A 19,057-nucleotide genomic window follows, 5' to 3' on the forward strand; every position below is an offset into this window, starting at 1 on the left:
AAGCTTCTGCACAGCAAAAGAAACTACCATCAGAGTGAACAGGCAACCTACAGAATGGGAGAACATTTTTGCAATCTACTCATCTGACAAAGGGCTAATATCCAGAACTTACAAAGAACTCAAACAAATTTACAAGAAAAAAACAAACAACCCCATCAAAAAGTGGGCAAAGGATACAAACAGACATTTCTCAAAAGAAGACATGCATACAGCCAACAGACACATGAAAAAATGCTCATCATAACTGGCCATCAGAGAAATGCAAATCAAAACCACAATGAGATACTATCTCACACCAGTTAGAATGGCAATCATTAAAAAGTCAGGAAACAACAGGTGCTGGAGAGGATGTGGAGAAATAGGAACACTTTTACACTGTTGGTGGGATTGTAAATTAGTTCAACCATTATGGAAAACAGTATGGTGATTCCTCAAGGATCTAGAACTAGATGTACCATATGACCCAGCCATCCCATTACTGGGTATATACCCAAAGGATTATAAATCATGCTGCTATAAAGACACATGCACACGTATGTTTATTGCAGCACTATTCACAATAGCAAAGACTTGGAATCAACCCACATGTCCATCAGTGACAGACTGGATTAAGAAAATGTGGCACATATACACCATGGAATACTATGCAGCCATAAAAAAGGATGAGTTTGTGTCCTTTGTAGGGACATGGATGCAGCTGGAAACCATCATTCTTAGCAAACTATCACAAGAACAGAAAACCAAACACCGCATGTTCTCATTCATAGGTGGGAACTGAACAATGAGATCACTTGGACTGGGGAAGGGGGACATCACACACCAGGGCCTATCATGGGGAGGGGGGAGGGGGGAGGGGGGAGGGATTGCATTGGGAGTTATACCTGATGTAAATGACGAGTTGATGGGTGCTGACGAGTTGATGGGTGCAGCACAGCAACATGGCACAAGTATACATATGTAACAAACCTGCACGTTATGCACATGTACCCTAGAACTTAAAGTATAATAATAATAAAAAATAAAAAAAGCGAAAAACAATATAAAAAATCAACAAAACAAAAACAACAACAACAAAAAGATCATGCATTAATTTAAATACCATATTTAAAATGGAGAGGTGGAGAAGCATTTCCAGAATAGTGTAGTAAGGACCTCTGTAAAGCTATTCTTCCATTAGAGGAATCAGAACACTGGAAAAATTGTCAAAATTGACATTTTCAGGACTCTGCAAATTAATAAAAGATTTGACACACTTTGAGGAGTGTTTATTAAAAATATAGCTGATTTCCATTAAAAACAGAGTGATATGAGGCATTTTAACTTGCCTGTACTACGCTCTGTCTCTAGATATGTGTTAATCTTGAAAGGCAGCATTCTTCTAACCATAGTTGTGAAAACCATCATCCCAGCAGCCACTGGAGAGAGTAGAATGGCTTTGGAGCTTTCCAACAGAGCCACATCTCCAGAGAACTATTATTATTTTAACTATTTGGAATCATATTGGGAAAAAAAATCCCATTCATACAGATAGTCTTTATTTGAACCTGACTCAGAGATCATTCAATGAAAGATCCTATTATTAGAACATTCGCTAAAAATAATTAGCCACAAATTATGTATCACTGCAGTTACCCAAGATGGTAATACTAGTTTTGGCAAACAAACGCTGCTTTAAAAAATTTAAAAGAAAAATTTAGAAAATGAGATTTTTCATAGGAGAATTTGAGGAGCTCCAAAATATTCTTGGGGATGTAGAAGGCCACACACATGAGCAGGTTGCATTTATGCCCAGGAAAGACAAGAGGAGGCCCTAATGTCTTATCTATGGCTGACTTGGAGGCTCTGGGCAAGCAGGAATTAAAGGCTAAGGCAGAGTTGAAAACTGATGGTGCCTTGAGAGAGTACCCAGCCACAAATACACAGAGCCTCTTGGCAAATGGTGGAAAGCAGCTTAAAGGCATTAAAACAATCTGTGTCTAATCAGTAGCTGATTAATTATGTAATCAAACAGAGACTTCAGAACTACACATGACAAAGAATACAGACTTTGTAGAATGAATCCAGGAAAATGATTCAACAAACAGTACCAATAACAACACAAATAGCAGCAACAGTAAACCCCAGTAGTAGAATATTCTAATTCTAGAGTTGCCACATGTAATTATTTAAAATGTGCAGCTTCAACAACAATGATAATAATAACAAAATATGAGACATATGAGGAAACAAAAGTATGGTCAATAAAAGGAAACAAATCAGATAAAAGTATGGTCAATAAAAGGAAACAAATCAGTAGAAACTCTTCTCGATGAAGCCCAGATGTCGGAATTACTAGACAAATAATTTAAATCAGCTATTATAAATATTTTCAAAATATTATAGAAAGTTATGTAGAAAGATTTTTTTAAAAGCTTAAGGAAAATGTCCTATCAAATAGAGGACAGTAATAAAAAGTTAGAAATTATCTTAAAAACACAAAAAGAAATTAAGTGTTAAAAAGTTAAATAACTGAAATTGAAAAAAAAATCACTAAAAATGCTAAACAACAGACTTTAACTGGCAGGAGAGAGACAAATGAACTTGAAAACAGGTTAATTGAGCATATTTAGTCCGAGACACAGAATGAAAAAAAACTGAATAAAATAAATAGAGTATCAATTTTTTAAAAAAGTGAGACACCATTAAGTGTACCAATATGAACATAATACTGCAGATGTAAGAGAGAAAACAATAGAAAAAATGTTTTAAAAATAATAACTGAAGCTTTACAAAGTAGAAAAAATAATACAAATAATCTACACATCAAACTAGCTTAACAAATTTCAAGTAAGGTAAATTCAAAGAGATCAATGCTTAAGCATATCAGCATTAAACTGTAGAAGAAAAAAATTCAAGGAAAGCATGATTTAACAAATGCAATAATTGTCAATAAGATTAATAGCTAATTTCTCCACAAAAATTATGGAGGGCAGAAAGCAGAGAGATAACACAGTCACAGTGGTTAAAGAAAATACTGCCAATCAAAAACTTTATACCCAGCAAAACATTACTTCAAACCCTACAATAAAACAGACAGAGATTTTTCAGGGTAAAATAAAAACAGCACAGAGTTATTTGAGTCACGCAACAGAATTAGGGCTGTATGGTAAGCTACACAAAAAAAATATAAAACATATAAATGCAATAATTTTATTACTTTTTTCTGCTATTTTTCTTTAACTTTATAAATTCATAATGATAAAACTCTGTTCTGGGGCTGATAACATATGAAGGTATACCTTGTATGACAATTATAGTACAAATGAGGGAAAAGAAATGAAGCTACATTAAATATATTTTTGTATATTATTAAAATTAAGTTGGTATTAATTGACTAGATGTTTTAAGTTTAGATATTAATTATTATCCCCAGGATCACTACTGATAAAATAATTTATAAAGTATGGTATACTAGAAACATTTATTTAACGAAAAATAAGGCAATAATGGAGGAACAGAAGAACTAAAACACATAAAACATGTAAAAAATGCAAGGCATCTTCTTCACAAGGCAGCAAGAAGAAATACTGAGCAAGGGAGTGAAAAGCTCCTTAAAAAACCATCAGATCTCACCTGAACTCACTATCATGAGAAGAGGATGGGGAAAACCACCCCTATGACTCAATTACCTCCACTTGGCCCCCACATTGACACATGGGATTATGGGAATTATGGGGATTACAATTAAAGATGAGATTATGGTGGGAATACAAAGTCTAACCATATCAGTCAGAACCTTAAAAAACAAAGCAAAACTATAAACAACAACAAATAAATAATAATCCATTGCTTTTGTTCTCAAACAATCAATGAGCTGTGTGTATTGTTCATGGTATGTGTATCTGTGTGTGTGCTGGAAGACAGAGGGTGGGAATTTGTGTTTTAAATTAATATTCTTCTTACCACACAGCACACCATAATATTAAGAAATATTTTACATAATTAACTTTGAAAGATATAAGTTGCTAACATTTAAATGATAAAGTAAATTATAAATACTTAAAAGTAAGTGTCTTCATTTAGTTTCTCTTATGTTCATTATTAAATAGTAATAAAGTTCATTTGAAATGCTTACTTGTGATAAAACAATCTGTCCTGGGATCATTAGAAATCCAAGCTTGTCTGTCATTCTGTTTCTGACAATGAAAGAATGGAATCACTTTTATTTATTATATTACTAGTAGAAGAAAAAGAGAAATTATAGGAAACATATTGTTGTTTGTTTTGTTGTATTTTACACTGCAGTAGAGTTTTCTGTCTAAAGCTATCTCATATAATAGTCTAATAAATAAAATTACATATGTCTTTTAATACTTCTCTTGAGTTGAATTTCCTCATTAAGAAATGTATTCTCTACTATAAGTAGAATAAAACTTAGTGGAAGATTCTAAAGAAAGATTATAAAGGACAAACAATATTTTAGTGCTTTATCAAAGTTGTACTTACACTGAGAAAATTGCAGCAAAATATTCACAGTTAAATTCCTTATTTCATCAGAGTAACTATGCATGACAAAAAAGTCTTTAATGTGTTTCCCCAGAAAATAAACATGAGTCCAAATGCAAATTAATGGTATTAATAAGATGTTTTTGTAAAACCTATTAAGTGATATTAATTTAGAATAAGCATACTACTGAAGTAAGTAACTTTATTAGATGTTTCATGACCTGAATAAATACTTCTGGTGAATAGTGACATGTATTATGTAAAAATTTCAAAGTAATTCAAGCCTGAACCATTCAGAATTTTAGGCTTTTTAAACAACACAGAAAACAAGTCACTAATGCTGATGATTCATTTTATGTGACAACTTGATTGAGCCACAGGGTGCCCAGATATTTGATTAAACATTATTCCAGTTGGTGTCTGTGAGAATGTTTCTGAATGTGATAAACATTTGAATTAGTAGACTGAGTAAAGCAGACTGCCTCCTCTAATCCCTTGAAGGTCTGAATGGAAGAAAAAGTTTGAGTAAGAAATAATTTGCTGTTTTTGTCTGATTGTCTTCAACCTGGGACCTTGTTCTTCTTTTGCCTTCATGACTTGGGCTTAAGCTGGAACTTAAATCATCAACTCGTCTGGTTCTCAGAACTTTCGTCTCAGATTGCAACTATACCATTAGCTCTCTTAGGTCTCCAGTGTGCTGACAACAGATCTGGGGACTTCTTAGCCTTCATAAACATGGGAGACAATTACTTATTTAAAAAATTATGTGCATAATGATAGCTCTCTTTCTATCTCTCTGTCTCTCTCCCTCTTGTTTCAGTTTGGTTCTGTTTCACTGGAGAGCCTGGACTAATGCAGTGCACTAGTGGATTACAAGTATGGAGCACGTTCCCATATATGAGACAGAAAATACCTAGTAAAATAAGGCACAAGATTAGAAAACAAAAAGTGAAAGAAAGGAAAGAAAGATCAGTAGCAAAGTTTTCTTCACACTAAATGAACTGGGAAATGTTGTTTTAAAAATTTCGCATTCCTCTGTGAAAGCTGGAAAGATATTTAGAAAATAACTAAAATAACAAAAAAGAGATATATTTTTAATTATTTATCTATCACCAAACAAATATAGAGATAAGGTTAAAACCGTCTCACAAATAAACTTTATTTTAGATAAAGTTGTTTCTATATTAAGTATGTATATCAACTTATTTATATAATATCAAAGCGAAAATCATACCAGAAAAAGTTTCACAGGCAAAGAAGATAATATTCAAGGTTGTTGAAATAGGGGAGAGAGGCCAGAAGGAGAGGTGACCACGTGCTAGCAGCCCTCCCTCACTCTCGGTGCCTCCTCAGCCTCTGCCTCCACTCTGGCCTCACTCCAGGAGCGTTTTGGCCCGCCACTGCGCTATGAGGGCCCCTCTCCGGCTGGCTGAGGTGACCCTCTGCTTGCGGGGAAGTGTGAAGAGAGAGGCGCGGGCGGGACCCGGGGTTGCCCAGGGCGCTTGCTGGCCAGCGGGGGTTTCAGGTGAATGCAGCTGGGCAAGCTCTGCACTTGACGCGGCCAGCTGGTGCCTGCTGGGCTTGATCAGAGGCAGAATCCCTTGCAGGAACCGCCATTCCCTCTTCCCGGGATCCTCAGTCATCATAGCAGGTCTCCGTTTCTTTCTTGCTTCCCTCTTTTCCTCTTGATTGTCTGGGATGAGCTCCCTCTGGGCTGCTGGAGTGCCCAGGGTAGGTGCTGCAAAGTCCTGCATCTAGTGCCAGTGAGAGGTGAAGCTGGCTGCCCTTCCGGGATGGGTGAGGACTTGGAGAGCTTTTCTGTCTAGCTAAAGGATTGTAAACGCACCAATCAGCACTCTGTGTCTCCTAAAGGTTTGTAAACTCACCAATCAGCACTCTGTGACTAGCTAACGGTTTGGAAAGGCACCAATTCAGCACTCTGCCAAAATGGACCAATCAGCAAGATGTGGGCGGGGCCAAATAAGGGAGTACAAGCTGGCCACCACAGCCAGCAGCAGCAACCCGCTTGGGTCTCATTCCAGGCCGTGGAGTCTTTGTTCTGTAACCCTTCACAATAAATCTTGCTGCTGCTTACTCTTTGGGTCCTTGCCACCTTTGTGAGCTGTAACACTTACCATAAAAGTCTGATGCTTCACTCCTGAAGCCAGTGAGACCACGAACCCACCAGGAAGGACTAACAACTCCAGACGTGCCACCTTTGTGAACTGTAACTCTCACCGGGAAGGTCTGCAGCTTCACTCCTGAGGCCAGTGAGACCACGAATCCACCGGAAGGAAGAAACTCTGGACACATATGAACATCTGAAGGAACAAACTCTGGACACACCATCTTTAAGAACTGTAACACTCACCGCCAGGGTCTGCAGCTTCATTCTTGAAGTCAGCAACACCAAGAACCCACCAATTCCGTACACAAGAATACAGTCTTAGCTTGTATTAGTTTGTTTTTGTACTGCTGTGAAGAAGTACAAAATTGCCCAAGACTGGGTAATTTATAAATAAAAGTTGTTCAATTGACACAAGTCAGTATGACGGAGGAGGCCTCAGGAAACAATAATCATGGCACAAGGTGAATGGGAAACAAGGTACCTTCTTCACAAGGCAGCAGGAAGAAGTGCTGAGCAAAGGGCAGGGAGAGCCCCTTATAAAACCATCAGATCTGGTGAGAACTCACTCATTATCAGGAAAACAGAGTGGGAGAAACCACGCCCATAATTCAATTACCTCCACCTGGTCTCTCCTTTGACACGTGGGGATTAGGGGAATTAGGTGGATTACAATTCAACATGAGTTTTGGCGGGGGACACAAAGCCTAACCGTATCAGAGCACAAATTTACTGAAATAAAGGGCTAGAGAGGTTTTAATAGTTGTGGTGGGGGCTCTTGGCTTTACCCAGAGGAGAAGGAAACTTTCTCCTATCTTCATGTTGGAGGTAGTCTTACAAATTAGAGAAAGACATCCGCCAGACTCAGACTTCTAACCCCCACAGAAACTGGGAGACAGGTGCATTACATTTCAAGTAAATGGCTTCCAGGTTCTTAAGAAAGACAGTCCTAATTTGTAAAAATTAGACGATTTTTTAAATACTTGCATTTCAAAGATGTAAATAAATACTTTAAAATGAGAAGCTTTTTAAAGTAAATTCTCTAAGAAAAGGTAGATTTTGTTCTAAAGTCAGATAGTGGTTTATCTAAAGTTTAGTCAAACTGAGAGGAAGATGAAAGTCCTATTGGTCAATTGGTAAGAAACGTCATCTAACTCATCATGGAAGAAGAAATAAAAACAGCAGTTTCATTTTTTAATATATCAACATTTTCCAAAACTTTTCAATGTATAAAGTAATAGCTAAGCACTTTTAGTATGTTTGAACCATGTCTGGATATAGTATGCCTGCTTAAGTGAAGAAAAACATGTGTATTGAATAATAATACATCAAAATTTCATAGTAAAATGGTCAAACATTCAATAACTCTAACTGAAGTAATAAGTATTTCCGATTTCTTAATTTATAGATATTTTGAAGATTAGCATGCTGGTCTTTATTAATACTATATTCTTTTTTGGAAAAAGAAATTATACTAAATTGGAAATTAATTTGGCTTAGGTAATTAGGCTTATTTAGAGACTTGTTGAAATCTATAAGATCCTCAGTGACCAAATTATACAGTACATATCAATGCACTATATCTTTGTGGTTTAATTTTGTTGTTGTTGTTGTTTGCTGAATGCCTTAGAACTACAAAACTGTGAAAAGGACTTGCAATAGATACAGTGTTGATACAGAGGCTGATTTCTAAGGAGAAAGAAAATCTGTTACAGATGTATCATTTATATCACCATCTCCTATTCTTTAGTAGTACAAAGATCACACTGGAATAGCTGTTTACCAACTTAGCCAATCTTGGTTAAAATGCTGTAATAAAAGTGAAAGCCAACAGGGGTAAAAAATAATCTCACATGTATGTTAAACTGTTCTTATTGGAGTGGAGAAAGACAGCACTCTGATTACTCTTAAATTTCTTCCTTACGTTCTCTGAGCATTCCTCTGCACTTTCAGCTCAGCAGCGACTTTCAAAGAGAGGCAATGCAGAAGACTTGATAAACCAATACTTAATGCTTTAGGTGGCACTAAGGAGCACTGGGAATCATTAAGAGAAGCAATATCTAAGAGCAAGGCTCCAAGTTGTGAGTACTATTAGTAGAAAATCCAACATAAAGAAATCAGGAATTCTATTATAAGCCTGGAGATTGAAACTGTGGAGCACAGCTCAGCTATTTAATAAAATGCTCCAGTTGTTATGTCTAGAGCTAAACTTGTCTCTAAAAATGCTTCAAGATTTATTCAAAGACACCTGAAAGCTTTATTTTTAATGGAAAAAAAATCTGTATTTGGATTAAAGACAATGGCCTATCTCTCATGAATTTTAATTGTCTTTGGCACTGGATTTATCATTATCAATGTTATCATCATCCTCTACACAATCATCATGGTTCCATGTAGGTTCTTAAAAATAAGTCATATTTTTAAAGATGCAAAAAATTCCTTCCTTTTACCACCTTTCACTTCCCAGAAAATAAGCAAGTATTACATACACTGGGTTTTGAAACGTGGGAAATGGTAGAATTTATTATAGCAAATACATATAATAAGCTAAGATAATTTTATGCTGCAGATATGGAGGGAAAATGCAGCTATCGTTACACCTCTCTCCTTAGGGTAGAGGTACCTAAATATGCTAATATATTTGGACCAGTGCTAACAACTGTGGCTTACTGATTTGAAATCCCCTAAGGAAATTACATTTAAATTAAAATCTATTTGCATTAATAGCAAGGTGTGAAAACAGACATTAGGGACCACAGGCAAAATTAAGATTTAATTTAGAATTTTTTTCTTCTTAATCATTAAGAATACACCAGGAAGAAAAAATATATTTACCTCCCCGTGGTACTGAGATAAATATAGACAATGAGATGGAAAAGAACAATTAGATCCACATTCAAACCAACAGAGAATGAGAATTTTCCTCTGAATTTTTGACAAAGTTTTTTTTTTTTTTATAAGAACATATTTTGTAACAGATTCAATCTCTTTAATAAAGAAGGACTGCTTACTTGCCCATTTTGTTCTATCAGTTTGCCAAATTATATTTTATTTTATTTTAAGGAGTTTGTTCAGTTTAACTAAGTTGTTAATTTTTTGAGATGGAATTATTTATATCTTGTTACTATATTTCAAAATGACTGCAGAGTCTGTAAGGACCCTCTGCCCTCTTGTCCCCAAACCCACCCCCACATTGTTATATTCTTATATTGGAATATTGACAATTTATGATGTTTTCTTTCTGCTTTTTTTTTTTTTAACTCTCAGTCTAGCATGTTATTCATCTGATTAATGAAGCTAAGAACTAGCTTTTGGCTTAGTTGATTTTCTATATTGAACATTCCTTTCTATTTCATTGAAAAATGGTTATTGCCTTTCTCTACTTTGAGTTACTAAAATGTTTCTAGCCATGGAGATACCACCTTAGATAACTTTTTAAAAGGTACTCTTGCTTTTTAATTAAATACATTTTACTTATAAATTTCTATTTTATCATTGTTTTAGTTACGTCAAATAAGTGTTGACATGTATTGTCATTGACATTCAGTTTAATTTTTTTCTGTTTTTAATTGTGATTTCTCCTTTAAATCATAAATAATTCAGATGGTTATTGTGTTGATTCCATCTACTTAGAAATTGTTGTAGTTGTTTAATTCCATTGTGATCAGACAACACATTTTATAGGACATCAATCATTCAAAATATCTTGATGATTTCTCTATGGCCTAGCATATAGTCAAATTTGCTAAATGTTCTACTTCTCCTTGAAATTATAACATTGTTTTATGATCTGCATGTTTGCGTTTCGCCAAAAATTAATGTATTTAAATCCTAATCCCCAGGGTGATAGTGTTAGGAAGGGGAGCCTTTTCGGAGGTGATATGTCATAATGGTGGAGCCCTCTGGAATGGGAAAAGTGCCCTTATAAAATAGTCCCAAAGGAACTCATTCATCTCTTCCACCATGTGGGTACAGGCAAGAAAGCATTATCTATTAATCAGAAAGCAGGCCCTCCATTGGTATAGACTAAGACATTGTGTTATATTGGTTCAATGTTCCAAAAATGGATCTGTATGGATCAAGGTATTACTTGAATTCATAATTCCTAACCATTACTGAATTTGTTCTGCTTTTCCTAGTTGTTGATATATATATATTAAATTCCCCTTTCTGATTACAGCTGTTTCTACTTCTTTTATTTGTCAATTTCTTCTTCCTTTATAAATTTTGAAGCTATAATGTTGGATGTATATGCATGTAGGATTATGTCATTTAATGAATTAATCACATTTATTACAGTAAAAGACATATTTTACATATTACTGTAATAAATGTTTTGCCACAAAATTGAGTATGTGTGACTAAATATTAGTATGGCTCAACCAGCTTTCTTTTATTCAGTGATTTTATATAATATAAATATTTTTATTACTTTGTTTTAGCCTCTGTGTTTTATATTTCAGATATGTCTCTTAAAAGTGGCATATTGGGCCTGGCGCGGTGGCTCAAGCCTGTAATCCCAGCACTTTGGGAGGCCGAGACGGGGGGATCACGAGGTCAGGAGATCGAGACCATCCTGGCTAACGCGGTGAAACCCCGTCTCTACTAAAAAATACAAAAAACTAGCCGGGCGAGGTGGCGGGCGCCTGTAGTCCCAGCAACTTGGGAGGCTGAGGCAGGAGAATGGCATTAACCCGGGAAGCGGAGCTTGCAGTGAGCCAAGATCCGGCCACTGCACTCCAGCCCGGGTGACAGAGCGAGATTCCGTTTCAAAAATAATAATAATAATACCACACATCTACAGCCATCTGATCTTTGACAAACCTGAGAGAAACAAGAAATGGGGAAAGGATTCCCTATTTAATAAATGGTGCTCGGAAAACTGGCTAGCCATAAGTAGAAAGCTGAAACTGGATCCTTTCCTTACTCCTTATACGAAAATTAATTCAAGATGGATTAGAGACTTAAATGTTAGACCTAATACCATAAAAATCCTAGAGGAAAACCTAGGTAGTACCATTCAGGACATAGGCATGGGCAAAGACTTCATGTCTAAAACACCAAAAGCAACAGCAGCAAAAGCCAAAATTGACAAACAGGATCTCATTAAACTAAAGAGCTTCTGCACAGCAAAAGAAACTACCATCAGAGTGAACAGGCAACCTACAGAATGGGAGAACATTTTTGCAATCTACTCATCTGACAAAGGGCTAATATCCAGAACCTACAAAGAATTCAAACAAATTTACAAGAAAAGAACAAACAACCCCATCAAAAAGTGGGCAAAGGATATGAACAGACATTTCTCAAAAGAAGACATTCATACAGCCAACAGACACATGAAAAAATGCTCATCATCTCTGGCCATCAGAGACATGCAAATCAAAACCACAATGAGATACCATCTCACACCAGTTAGAATGGCGATCATTAAAAAGTCAGGAAACAACAGGTGTTGGAGAGGATGTGGAGAAATAGGAACACTTTTATACTGTTGGTGGGATTGTAAACTAGTTCAACCATTATGGAAAACAGTATGGCGATTCCTCAAGGATCTAGAACTAGATGTACCATATGACCCAGCCATCCCATTACTGGGTATATACCCAAAGGATTATAAATTATGCTGCTATAAAGACACATGCACACGTATGTTTATTGCAGCACTATTCACAATAGCAAAGACTTGGAATCAACCCAAATGTCCATCCGTGACAAACTGGATTAAGAAAATGTGGCACATATACACCATGGAATACTATGCAGCCATAAAAAAGGATGAGTTTGTGTCCTTTGTAGGGACATGGATGCAGCTGGAAACCATCATTCTTAGCAAACTATCACAAGAACAGAAAACCAAACACCGCATGTTCTCACTCATAGGTGGGAACTGAACAATGAGATCACTTGGACTCAGGAAGGGGAACATCACACACCGGGGCCTATCATGGGGAGGGGGGCGGGGGGAGGGATTGCATTGGGAGTTATACCTGATGTAAATGACGAGTTGATGGGTGCAGCACAGCAACATGGCACAAGTATACATATGTAACAAACCTGCACATTATGCACATGTACCCTACAACTTAAAGTATAATAATAATAAATAAATTTAAAAAAAAAAAGTGGTATATTGCTGAATAGTTGATAACTTTGGAATATATGGTCAATTGATATTTAAAGTAATCACAAATATGCTTGAATCAAATCTAAATCTATCTTGTGCCTTTTTTTTTTTTTTTTTTTTTGAGACTGTAATTTTTCTTTCACCCAGGCTGGAGTGTAGTGGCACGATCTCGGCTCACTGCAACCTCCACCTCCTGGGTTCAAGCGATTTTACTGCCTTAGCCTTCCAAGTAGCTAGGACCACAGGTGCGTGCCACCACACCTGACTAATTATTGTATTTTTAGTAGAGACGGGTTTCGCCATATTGGCCAGGCTGGTGGCGAATTCCTGACCTCGTGATCTGCCCGGCTCAGCCCCACAAAGTGCTGGTATTACAGGCGTGAGGCACTGTGCCTGGCCTCTTATGACTATTTTTTTAACCTTCTGTTTGGTGTTTCTATATTCTCTCATATTCTGTCAGATAATCACTATTTTCTATTATGCCATACCCTCCATCTTTCTCTTTATTAATTTTCTTCTGTTGTAAGATACACATACATTAATATTTAGTAGTCACAAAGACTCTCTCCTTAACCATAATGCTGTCAGATTGCTCTAAACCCTCTTCTCAAATAGGCCTCAACCCAGCTCTAGTAAGAACTGCAACTCTCAACACAGTTTAATCTGTCCCCCACACAAAGACATTCGAATAAACACTAGTATCATTTCTACCAGCAAAGGACTTTCACTTGGCTGATGACCCCAGTTCCCTTCAATACCAGTTTGAGAATGCTAAATGCTACCAAAAGAATTTTCTGTGTTTCCTAGTCACAACCTTCATAGAAACCCTAACCTCCCTTTTCTTAGAGCATTTCAGAAACTTCAATGGTAAATCTTTTGTCTATTTGAGATGTTTATTCTACAACCAAGGGTCCTGGGAACCATCCCTCTAAAATGGTATCATCAGGAAAGATAGAGCCCTTGTCTTCCAGTTCCTGTAGAAGAGTAGAAGTATTACTTTGATAAGGGCCAGTTAGTAGACACAAATGGCCTAATCACTTTGGCCAAGTTCTTTAGCTGCTTTTTGTAATTTTCTACGTCTCTAACTCTGCTTAAACTCACGCTCAGTCTGCAGCCCTTTTCCCTCATTCTCCCTTTAAAATGGCCAATCACCTCTGCACAGATTGGAGTTGAGCTAATCTTTCCCTCTTACTGCAGCAGTTTGAATAAAATCTGTTTTCTCACTTTAACAAGTATCTGGCTTTGTTTGTTGTTTTAACACTAATTATTGCCACTCTTCCAAAGAGGTTTTAACAAGTTAAATTTCAACAGAGGTATAAGATGGTTCTCAGTTCTTTGTAGGTTCTGGATATTAGCCCTTTGTCAGATGAGTAGATTGCAAAAATGTTCTCCCATTCTGTAGGTTGCCTGTTCACTCTGATGGTAGTTTCTTTTGCTGTGCAGAAGCTTTTTAGTTTAATTAGATCCCATTTGTCAATTTTGGCTTTTGCTGCCGTTGCTTTTGGTGTTTTAGACATGAAGTCTTTGCCCATGCCTATGTCCTGAATGGTACTACTTAGGTTTTCTTCTAGGGTTTTTATGGTATAAGGTCTAACATTTAAGTCTCTAATCCATCTTGAATTAATTTTCGTATAAGGAGTAAGGAAAGGATCCAGTTTCAGCTTTCTACTTATGGCTAGCCAATTTTCCCAGCACCATTTATTAAATAGGGAATCCTTTCCCCATTTCTTGTTTCTCTCAGGTTTGTCAAAGATCAGATGGCTGTAGATGAGTGGTATTTTTTCTGAGGACTCCGTTCTGTTCCATTGGTCTATATCTCTGTTTTGGTACCAGTACCATGCTGTTTTGGTTACTGTAGCCTTGTAGTATAGTTTGAAGTCAGGTAGCGTGATGCCTCCAGCTTTGTTCTTTTGACTTAGGATTGTCTTGGCAATGCGGGCTCTTTTTTGCTTCCATATGAACTTTAAAGCAGTTTTTTCCAATTCTGTGAAGAAAGTAATTGGTAGCTTGATGGGGATGGCATTGAATCTATAAATTACCTTAGGCAGTATGGCCATTTTCACGATATTGATTCTTCCTATCCATGAGCATGGTATGTTCTTCCATTTGTTTTTGTCCTCTTTTATTTCACTGAGCATGGTTTGTAGTTCTCCTTGAAGAGGTCCTTTACATCCCTTGTAAGTTGGATTCCTAGGTATTGTATTCTCTTTGAAGCAATTGTGAATGGAAGTTCATTCATGATTTGGCTCTCTGTTTGTTTGTTACTGGTGTATAAGAATGCTTGTGATTTTTGCACATTAATTTTGTATCCTGAGACTTTGCTGAAGTTGCTTATCAGCTTAAGGAGATTTTGGGCTGAGACAATGGGGTTTTCTAAATATACAATCATGTCATCTGCAAAGAGAGACAATTTGACTTCTTCTTTTCCTAACTGAATACCCTTGATTTCTTTCTCTTGCCTGATTGCTCTAGCCAGAACTTCCAATACCATGTTGAATAGGAATGATGAGAACTCAAATTTACAAGAAGAAAACAAACGACCCCATCAAAAACTGGGCAAAGGATATGAACAGACACTTCTCAAAAGAAGACATTCATACAGCCAACAGACACATGAAAAAATGCTCATCATCACTAGCCATCAGAGAAATGCAAATCAAAACCACAATGAGATACCATCTCACACCAGTTAGAATGGCAATCATTAAAAAGTCAGGAAACAACAGGTGCTGGAGAGGATGTGCAGAAATAGGAACACTTTTACACTGTTGGTGGGATTGTAAACTAGTTCAACCATTATGGAAAACAGTATGGCGATTCCTCAAGGATCTAGAACTAGATGTACCATATGACCCAGCCATCCCATTACTGAGTATATACCCAAAGGATTATAAATTATGCTGCTATAAAGACACATGCACACGTATGTTTATTGCAGCACTATTCACAATAGCAAAGACTTGGAATCAACCCAAATGTCCATCCGTGACAGACTGGATTAAGAAAATGTGGCACATATACACCATGGAATACTATGCAGCCATAAAAAAGGATGAGTTTTTGTCCTTTGTAGGGACATGGATGCAGCTGGAAACCATCATTCTCAGCAAACTATCACAAGAACAGAAAACCAAACACCGCATGTTCTCACTCATAGGTGGGAACTGAACAATGAGATCACTTGGACTTGGGAAGGGGAACATCACACACCGGGGCCTATCATGGGGAGGGGTAGGGGGGAGGGATTGCATTGGGAGTTATACCTGATGTAAATGACGAGTTGATGGGTGTTGACGAGTTGATGGGTGCAGCACACCAACATGGCACAAGTATACATATGTAACAAACCTGCACGTTATACACATGTACCCTAGAACTTAAAGTATAATAATAATAATAAATCAATAGATTTTTTTAAAAAGCCTTAAAAAAAAAAAGAAAAAAAGATGGTTCTGCTCATTCCACATTCTCACCCACACTTAGCAGCTTTTTCTTGGTATCTGTTTCCTTTTTGCTGTTTGTATTCATTCCAATAGATATATAGTTATCATACAGTTGTATAATTTCCATTGCCCAGGTCACTAATAAAATTATTCTTTCCTATGCTGTTTAGCCATGTGGATGTCCTCTTTTGTTAGTCTTTTTAACAAAAGACTATCATTTAAAATCTTAAATGGTAATTAAAAAATAGTTTGCCTTTTATTTATTGATTATTTATGTATCTTAGATTTTTGCCAGACTGATTTATACCACCATCTTCTTCTGCTCTACAGCTTACTTGGTCACATCTTTAAAAATGTCTATTGATCAACAAATTTTATATAGTCCCATTAATCAATAATTTTATTTTAAAAAATTTGCACTTTCCATGTTACATTTAAGAGAAAATATTTGCTGCCTTTAAAATCATGAAGGTTTTTTTTTTCTATTATTTTCTCCAAAACCTTTGCTTTATATTTTACATTTCAACCTTCAAGACGCTTGAAATTATTTACTTTCAGGTATAATGTTTGTTAGAGGTTAACTTTCTATTACTTTTTCATAGGTGTATTCCATTTATACATCACTGTTCATTGAAAATACCATTTGTTCATCACTGTGCTACCATGTCAGCAGTGCCATAAGTCAGTTAATGCATGAATCTGATTTTGGATTCCTTTTTTTTCTTACATTTGTACTCAAACTGTACTCTTATTTACTCTTGTCCTATAATAAGTTGTAAATTCTTCTTCAGAGGTATTTAGCTACATGTGAATTCTTTTTATTTTCATTGACATCAGCTGGTCAAATTATGCATGTGTGTATGCACATAAATATACAAAAACAGCAAGGATTCCATCTGGAATTCAGTACATCTATTGATTGATTTCAGGAGTAACTCCATGAATATGAAACATCATTGAAAATTGGGGCCACATTCTTCACCACATTGTTATAACTTAAACTTTAAATTGCCTGTGTAATATAACAAATGTTTGGATTTCTTTTTTTTTCTCTATTGATAGTTTGCCATTCTTAACCAAGAGCTTTCTTCTCAGGACAACAAATTGCATTTAAAAACTTGCATCAGGCCTGTTACCTTCCAATATCTGCCACTGAATTTTGCCCAGTCTCAACCACGTTAATACCTTGACTGATTCACACTAAACCACTTAAGAAAAAAAAAAAAAAAGCAAAACTCATGAATATCTTTCCTTAATGCCCCTTTCTGAGACACTATTGAGATACTGTCAAAGTGAACTCATATTAGCTAAAGTAATTTGTATAGTCAACTCTGGTTGATCAACAGATTGTAGGTGTCTTGTGTGGAAGAGTCAGCAGACAACATGTGTTTTTCTTTTATGTTCACATAGTTTATCACATGTATTCCAATGTCTTTACATATGTTGATGCTACTATAAATTATTCCTCTTAAAAATATTAACACAATTTTTGCATGATTATAACATGGATAATCTACAGAAAGAAATAAAATGAGGGCATTATTAAAATTATTTTCCTTTAATAAACCTCTTTAATTTAAAAAGGCATTAAACTCTGTCTTGAAAACTGTTATTATGTGCATATGGGACATTATGGAATGAAATTATAGTTTAAAAAATCTGGGCAGCATCTTTTTGACATGTCTCATGTTATTATCCTCCTCATTAAGGAATCTCAAACTTCCCTTTAGATTGAGCTTTCAGCTAGTTTTAAAATTCATCTAGAAGAAAGTCAACAAGTTGTTTGTGATTATATATTATATTCAAATTTAGATAAGTTTAATGAGCTAATTAGTGAATTCATTATTACATGTTCTCTTGACTATTTTTAAAAAATTTACATGACTGAATTCTGAATGTCACATATTGAGCTTATTGGTCAAGTTTTCCAGAATTAAATCAAACAGTTGTTTAAAATCATTTAGAATGCAATAGTACTTACGATGTTTTGCCTAGGCATCTAAGTACATTGTTTTTTAATCTTGGCTACTTATATTAGTTACTAATTTAATTCTTGTAGGTGAATAGTGCTAATATCCACTTCATTTCAAATTCATTGAACTAACATTATACAGTAATAGTTCATCCTGATTACCTTTTAATATTTATATTTTAAAATATAATCTCTATATTTTAACTATTTTTAGTTTTATACTGTACACTTCTTGATTTCTAATGATACGCTCGAGACAATTCACACTGACCCTCACCAGCCTGCAAGAGACAATTGTGCAAATCTCACCTTAACTCTGAGTTCAGTGCACTCACTTCCTCACTCTGATAGTTTTTATTTACACCAAGGAGATCTACAAACACTATTAAGTAGGGCCTTTTAAATTGTTCTTTAACTGGTTTAAAATTCCTATCTGTAATACTTGTTGGTGACACTATGTTAAGAGTATTGTTTGATAGCAACATAAATATTTAAAATTCTCATACATACATATAAACACACACATATGCAAACACAAAATGTTATGATCCTTTTCTTATTCAGGTACTCACTTGGTTAGAAAATAGAAACAAGTAATTGGATAAAATTATAGTTATTGAATTTATGTGTGGAATACAAATTTTGTGTTTAATTTAAACAAAATATTGTTTGGCAACGTGACTCTTTTTTCAAAATTTGTTGAGAGAGTCGATATGTTTCAGGTCTTCTGATCTTGCAGATAATTGTTGCCAGCCAGGGTCTTTAAATCATTCTTCAGAAAAACTCATTGTCTTTGGAGCTACTGAACCTCTCATCAAGTTTTTAAATAACTGTAAATACCAAATTTCAAAGTCACAACAACAACAAAATGAATCATCTCTAAGCTTTCATTAAAAAAAAAAAAA

The sequence above is a fragment of the Papio anubis genome, chromosome 3 (assembly GCF_008728515.1).
Source record: "Papio anubis isolate 15944 chromosome 3, Panubis1.0, whole genome shotgun sequence".
NCBI classification, from domain to species: domain Eukaryota; kingdom Metazoa; phylum Chordata; class Mammalia; order Primates; family Cercopithecidae; genus Papio; species Papio anubis.